Source organism: Oncorhynchus gorbuscha, linkage group LG19 (assembly GCF_021184085.1).
Source record: "Oncorhynchus gorbuscha isolate QuinsamMale2020 ecotype Even-year linkage group LG19, OgorEven_v1.0, whole genome shotgun sequence".
Lineage (NCBI taxonomy): Eukaryota > Metazoa > Chordata > Actinopteri > Salmoniformes > Salmonidae > Oncorhynchus > Oncorhynchus gorbuscha.
In genome coordinates, this window is record NC_060191.1 from 38,812,894 (window position 1) to 38,819,452 (window position 6,559).

Here is a 6,559-nt window from a genome sequence, read left to right on the forward strand (position 1 = left end):
CGTAAGTAACCATTTCACTGTCAGTCTCCACCTGTTTACAAGGCATGTGACAAATAACATTTGGTTTGTTGACAACACCAGGCAGCCATTGCAAGTGTACCCATAAGTTGACCAGTCAAATTGCCAGGGTTATAGGTTCCAAGCCTGTTCTATTCATTCTGATGTCCATGCCCGTGAGTTTACCAGAATGACAACACCCCTGAGGTAGAGAACGGTGGTGTTCCACATAGCGGTCACACTGCACACAGCCACCAATGATTGCATGACATGTTTTTCCTTGCATCCTCCTGAAAAAGGAGTGGTGGAACATTGGGTCCCCTCTTTGAAACAAGTGTGAAATAAGATACGCAGATGTAAGAAATTTAACAAAAATTAAATCCGAGACAGTATGGTTGATTGTCCTATCCTCATGTCTGCTCCACCATCCCGCTCCTTCTCCCATTCCTTCCCAGGCAGGGAAAGAGTGATTGGTGATGTTGGCTGGTATAAAACAGAGAGTCAGTCATTTCATGTAAATTCAGGGCATGAGCTGATATTCTAAATGTTTTAATTTAAATAATGTAAGGTTGGGTTAGTTTGTTGTCATTTACAACTCTTGCACCAGCTCTGGCTATTCGTGTGTCCTTCTCATGGACCTTAACTAGGGCAAGTCATTTTATGCGATCAATATAACTACAGAAAACTGATGCATAGTAGAAAATAGTATACTATTTATTACCAGTACTATTTATTACCAAAGCTTTTACTTTGAAAACAGCTAGCACATGATTCCTGTTGCAGCCCATCCTCTCCACGCCCGTATTGTCCATACAGTCAAAATTGTTATCCGTCTTAGTTCTTTATGTTTGGATATCGTACGCGGATCTGGGAAAATTAGAAGATTGAAATAGAGCTCGCCAGCTTGTAGTTCTAAAAAACGGAAATGAGTTACCTGTGGTTCATTCAGCCTTTCTTATGGGAGAATGAATGGGGTTTGTGGATAAACCCAGAAAATAAGGTCTGAGGCTTAGGAGATCTTATACGTTGTGTTCTATGAGATGATATCAGTCAGTTAACATGACCTTTATGTGCTTGTTTTAATGACACAAATGCTTCAAAATTCAAAGTTACGTTAGCTGATGAAGATGATCTCATAGGACAAAATTTAATTTAAATCCTAAGCCTGTGTTTACCTTATTTTCTGTGTTTATCCAAAAATAACATTACATTTCCCCATAGGCTTTGGCCAACGAGCCATGGCTCTATGACTATTGCTTTGCTAGTTTAATTCAACCGTTTTTTTCCCGTCAGCTTGCAATGCTAGCTAATGATAAAGCAGCCCATTGGATTCCATGAACATGCGACGCCAACACAAAGATGGTGGATAAAGGAAAAGTTCACTCAGGCCGTTTACCGTCAGTTCCGGTCTGCTTAAGGGTGTGGCTCTCCCATAGACACCAGTGCCATAGCAGTTGAGTCTATTAGTTCATTGACTCCAATGTAACCAGAAAAAAATAGGGAGTCTCACTTTCTCATCCGCCTTGGATGAGTTTGCCGGACGTGTTGTGGAATCCAGTGGGCTGCTTTAGCATTAGTTAGCCTAGCATGCTGACAGAAAAGGCAGTTCAATTAAAAACGAGCAGTATTTCAATCTTCTAGTTATCCCAGCTGCGAAATTGAGGAGTACGGTGACACCTTCCATCCCTGAATTGAGGAGCATTTTGAAGCCATATCCCCCATTCGCCACCGTGGCGCAAACATTTAGCATTGCATCGTTATGACTTGAAGGGAAGATTTGTAACTTACTGCTGAACCTCAAATTGAGACATATGGCTAGATTGGGGTGTGGCGTTGTAAAGAATATGAGTGAGAAGAATTGTATTCTGTTCTCCCAGCAACAGGAAATTATGTAGGCAGCACAAACAGTTAAGACGGAAGGTCTGGAGGGGAGATAGAGAAGATAGGATGACAGGGATATGAGAGGAGAATGAAGGAGGACATGGAACAGCGGGAGGGGAGAGACGAGGAGTTGCTGTGTTTATAGAAGAACAAAGACCATGGGAGAAAAATATATATATTTTATATATTTTATTATTTAAAAAGCATTTATTTTGAAGGTTTACACAAATACAGTTATGTTAAACTATTGTGTATTTTTTAAGAAACGCACTTTATATGTTATTGGAATTACGCAATAGATTCTGAATAATATAAATGGTCTCTTGTGCTGGGCAGCTGGTTTAATACATAGTGCTGGTGACTCTTTACTCCACTCACTCCCTTCATTGCAATGCACTGTATATAAGATAGATATGGCCATAGAGAAAAATACTTGACTCCATGTTTCAGCTAGAGTGGGTGGAAATTATTCAGTAAGGTCTCTACTAACCAAATGTTTCATTTTTGAGAGGACTGTTTTAAATATCCAGCAGCACTTCCTACTCCACCTATTCCATTGCCCCCAATGCGATACACTATATATGAAATACATATTGGGTTATAGAGAAACAAATATTATTTGTGCTGAGGTATAAATGGGATTGGAAGTAGTCAGTAGGGTCTGTAGAATCTATATCTGGTGACATTTCATGTGCTCTACTTTTGACTAGGGCCCACGGTGAGAGGAGAAGAAAGGGGAGTAGAGGAGGAGAGGAATGTTTTGGTTTGACGTTACTCTTAAAGATGATTTGGCCTTCTTTTTTTATGCCCCTACTGTGCTACTCCCATTGCTTTTTAGCTAGTGGTGGCTAAAGTTAGCCAAAGTTTGTAGTAGCTGTTTAAATAATAACTTGTTTTATTCAGGCTTCTGATAAGAATCAATGAATTAGAAATTCCTAACATCACACACTTAACTACAACACTAAGGCTGTCGGTCTGGTCCAGCCAGCACGGAACATTGCAATGGAACAGGAATGTCTGTCATTATAATTCTACAAAGTCTCCATTCTATTATTCTACAGGAGAGTTGATGGAACACTAGCTAAAGCCTGAAGGTCTGATAGAGAAGATAGGATGATATAGGAATAGGAGAGGAATGTGGAGAGAGAACAGAGGGGAGGGGAGTGAAGGAGTTTGTGTTTCTGGAAGAACAAGACAATGGAATGGATGGATGGAGTCTTAGGCGTGCCCCTTGATAGCCTGACCAGTCTCCTATCTGGTCCGTCTTATCTACAGTCTTTAACGACAGGCTTTAGTGGCCTAACCTCGGACCTCTTATAGTTGAAGGTTTCTTGTGTAAAACGTTACTATTCCGGTGAAATTTTCAAAGTGCAATATAATTGTCAAAGCGCAAAAAAAATACTGTTAACCTCATAAGTCTGGCCATAGGGCTCTGGTCAAACGTAATGCACTATATAGGGAATAGTGCCATTTGGGAGGCAGACTATGAATTCCTTAAGGTATCTTGTGTAAGATGGTACTTTGTCCACAGATATGTCAAATATGTTGTTGGCTTGAGAGTATGTTGTTTAAACACTCCGTATTCCTTAAGTCTCCCATGAAAATGACACCAGATAGTAGAGTAAAGTAGAGACTCAGAGCTACAAAATGGTATATCATACACTGCATTTGAGGAACAACGGGAAAGTCATTCTGCTTTGAAAGTTGATATACTTTCGAGAAAAGGGCCTTTTAATGTTTTGCTACTGACTGGAGAGCTCTCCTTTGTCTACACCCATTCAGCATAGTTCACACCCTCTTAAAGAAATGGGTGGGGCTGGCTTAAGGATTCACATGTGAGGTCATGTGCTAAACAATGAGTAGTGTAGTAAAGATTAAGACTAAAAGTGGTAGTAGCCTACAATAAGGAACATTTCCAGCTGAACAGATAGTGTCCAGATGTAAAGATACCTTAATTGAAAATTACTAAAGTAAAAGTCACCCAATAAAATACTACTTGAGTACTTGGAATTGCTAAGATGTACTTAAGTATCAAAAGTACAAATAATTTCAAATTCCTTCAACCAGACAGGCCCATTTTTTTATGGACGGGTAGCCAGGGGCACACTCCAACCCTCAGACATAATTTAGAAACAAAACATTTGTGTTTAGTGAGTGTGTGGTATGCCACAAAATCATGTTATGACCACACATATCAATATTCATTTTATATATCAATATTTTGCTCAGTCTTGCAAAGTGGACGGATCGCCACAAAAGGTGTAAAAAGTACACAAATGGTTACTTGCATAGCAGCAATATCAGAAATAAATCATGTCGATATAAATAAAATAATATACCGTATCTACACAAACAAGATCAATAACGATTATGATATTTTATTTTTTTATTTCTTATTTCACCTTTATTTAACCAGATAGGCTAGTTGAGAACAAGTTCTCATTTGCAACTGCGACCTGGCCAAGATAAAGCATAGCAGTGTGAATAGACAGAGTTACACATGGAGTAAACAATTAACAAGTCAATAACACAGTAGAAAAAAAGAGTCTATATACATTGTGTGCAAAAGGCATGAGGAGGTAGGCGAATAATTACAATTTTGCAGATTAACACTGGAGTGATAAATGATCAGATGGTCATGTAGAGATATTGGTGTGCAAAAGAGCAGAAAAGTAAATAAATAAAAACAGTATGGGGATGAGGTAGGTAAAAATGGGTGGGCTATTTACCAATAGACTATGTACAGCTGCAGCGATCGGTTAGCTTCTCAGATAGCAGATGTTTGAAGTTGGTGAGCTAGATAAAAAAAGTCTCCAACTTCAGCGATTTTTGCAATTCGTTCCAATTCACAGGCAGCAGAGAACTGGAACGAAAGGCGGTCAAATGAGGTGTTGGCTTTAGGGATGATCAGTGAGATACACCTGCTGGAGCGAGTGCTACGGGTGGGTGTTGCCATCGTGACCAGTGAACTGAGATAAGGCGGAGCTTTACCTAGCATGGACTTGTAGATGACCTGGAGCCAGTGGGTCTGGCGACGAATATGTAGCGAGGGCCAGCCGACAAGAGCATACAGGTCACAGTGGTGGGTGGTATAAGGTGCTTTAGTGACAAAACGGATGGCACTGTGATAAACTGCATCCAGTTTACTGAGTAGAGTGTTGGAAGCTATTTTGTAGATGACATCGTCGAAGATCGGTAGGATAGTCAGTTTTAGTAGGGTAAGTTTGGCGGCGTGAGTGAAGGAGGCTTTGTTGCGGAATAGAAAACCGACTCTATATTTGATTTTCGATCGGAGATGTTTGATATGAGTCTGGAAGGAGAGTTTACAGTCTAGCCAGACACCTAGGTACTTATAGATGTCCACATATTCAAGGTCGGAACCATCCAGGGTGGTGATGCTAGTCAGTCAGGCGTGCGGGTGCAGGCAGCGAGCAGTTGAAAAGTATGCATTTGGTTTTACTAGTGTTTAAGAGCAGTTGGAGGCCACTGAAGGAGTGTTGTATGGCATTGAATCTTGTTTGGAGGTTAGATAGCACAGTGTCCAAGGACGGGCCGGAAGTATATAGAATGGTGTCGTCTGCGTAGTGGTGGATCAGGGAATCACCCGCAGCAAGAGCAACATCATTGATATATACAGAGAAAAGAGTCGGCCCAAGAATTGAACCCTGTGGCACCCCCATAGAGACTGCCAGAGGACCGGACAGCATGCCCTCCGATTTGACACACTGAACTCTGTCTGCAAAGTAGTTGGTGAACCAGGCACGGCAGACATCAGAAAAACCGAGGCTACTGAGTCTGTCGATAAGAATATGGTGATTGACAGAGTCGAAAGCCTTGGCAAGGTCGATGAAGACGGCTGCACAGTACTGTCTTTTATCGATGGCGGTTACGATATTGTTTAGTACCTTGAGCGTGGCTGAGGTGCACCCGTGACCGGCTCGGAAACCAGATTGCACAGTGGAGAAGGTACGGTGGGATTCGAGATGGTCAGTGACCTGTTTGTTGACTTCGCTTTCGAAGACCTTAGATAGGCAGGGCAGGATGGATATAGGTCTGTAACAGTTTGGGTCCAGGGTGTCTCCCCCTTTGAAGAGGGGGATGACTGCGGCAGCTTTCCCAATCCTTGGGGATCTCAGACAATATGAAAGACAGGATGAACAGACTGGTAATAGGGGTTGCGACAATGGCGGCGGATAGTTTCAGAAATAGAGGGTCCAGATTGTCAGGCCCAGCTGATTTGTACGGGTCCAGGTTTTGCAGCTCTTTCAGAACATCTGCTATCTGGATTTGGGTAAAGGAGAACCTGGAGAGGCTTGGGCGAGTAGCTGCGGGGGGGGGGGGGGAGCTGTTGGCCGAGGCTGGAGTAGCCAGGCGGAAGGCATGGCCGGCCGTTGAGAAATGCTTGTTGAAGTTTTCGATAATCATGGATTTATCGGTGGTGACCGTGTTACGAGGTAATTGTATGCATACAGTCAGGGGTAAAGTGGCTGAGCAGCAGGATAATAAACATAATAGTAGCAGCAAAGTATGGCGTGTGTGTTAGTCATTTGACTAGAAGCACTGCAGATAGTGCTGATGACTGGTCTGTCTGAACCACGCATGAACAAGGGAATCTATATTCGGAGAGCCTGTTCCTGTCCTGCCCTTGACTTTGGTGCAGGGCATGTGATGTCCAAAGCCT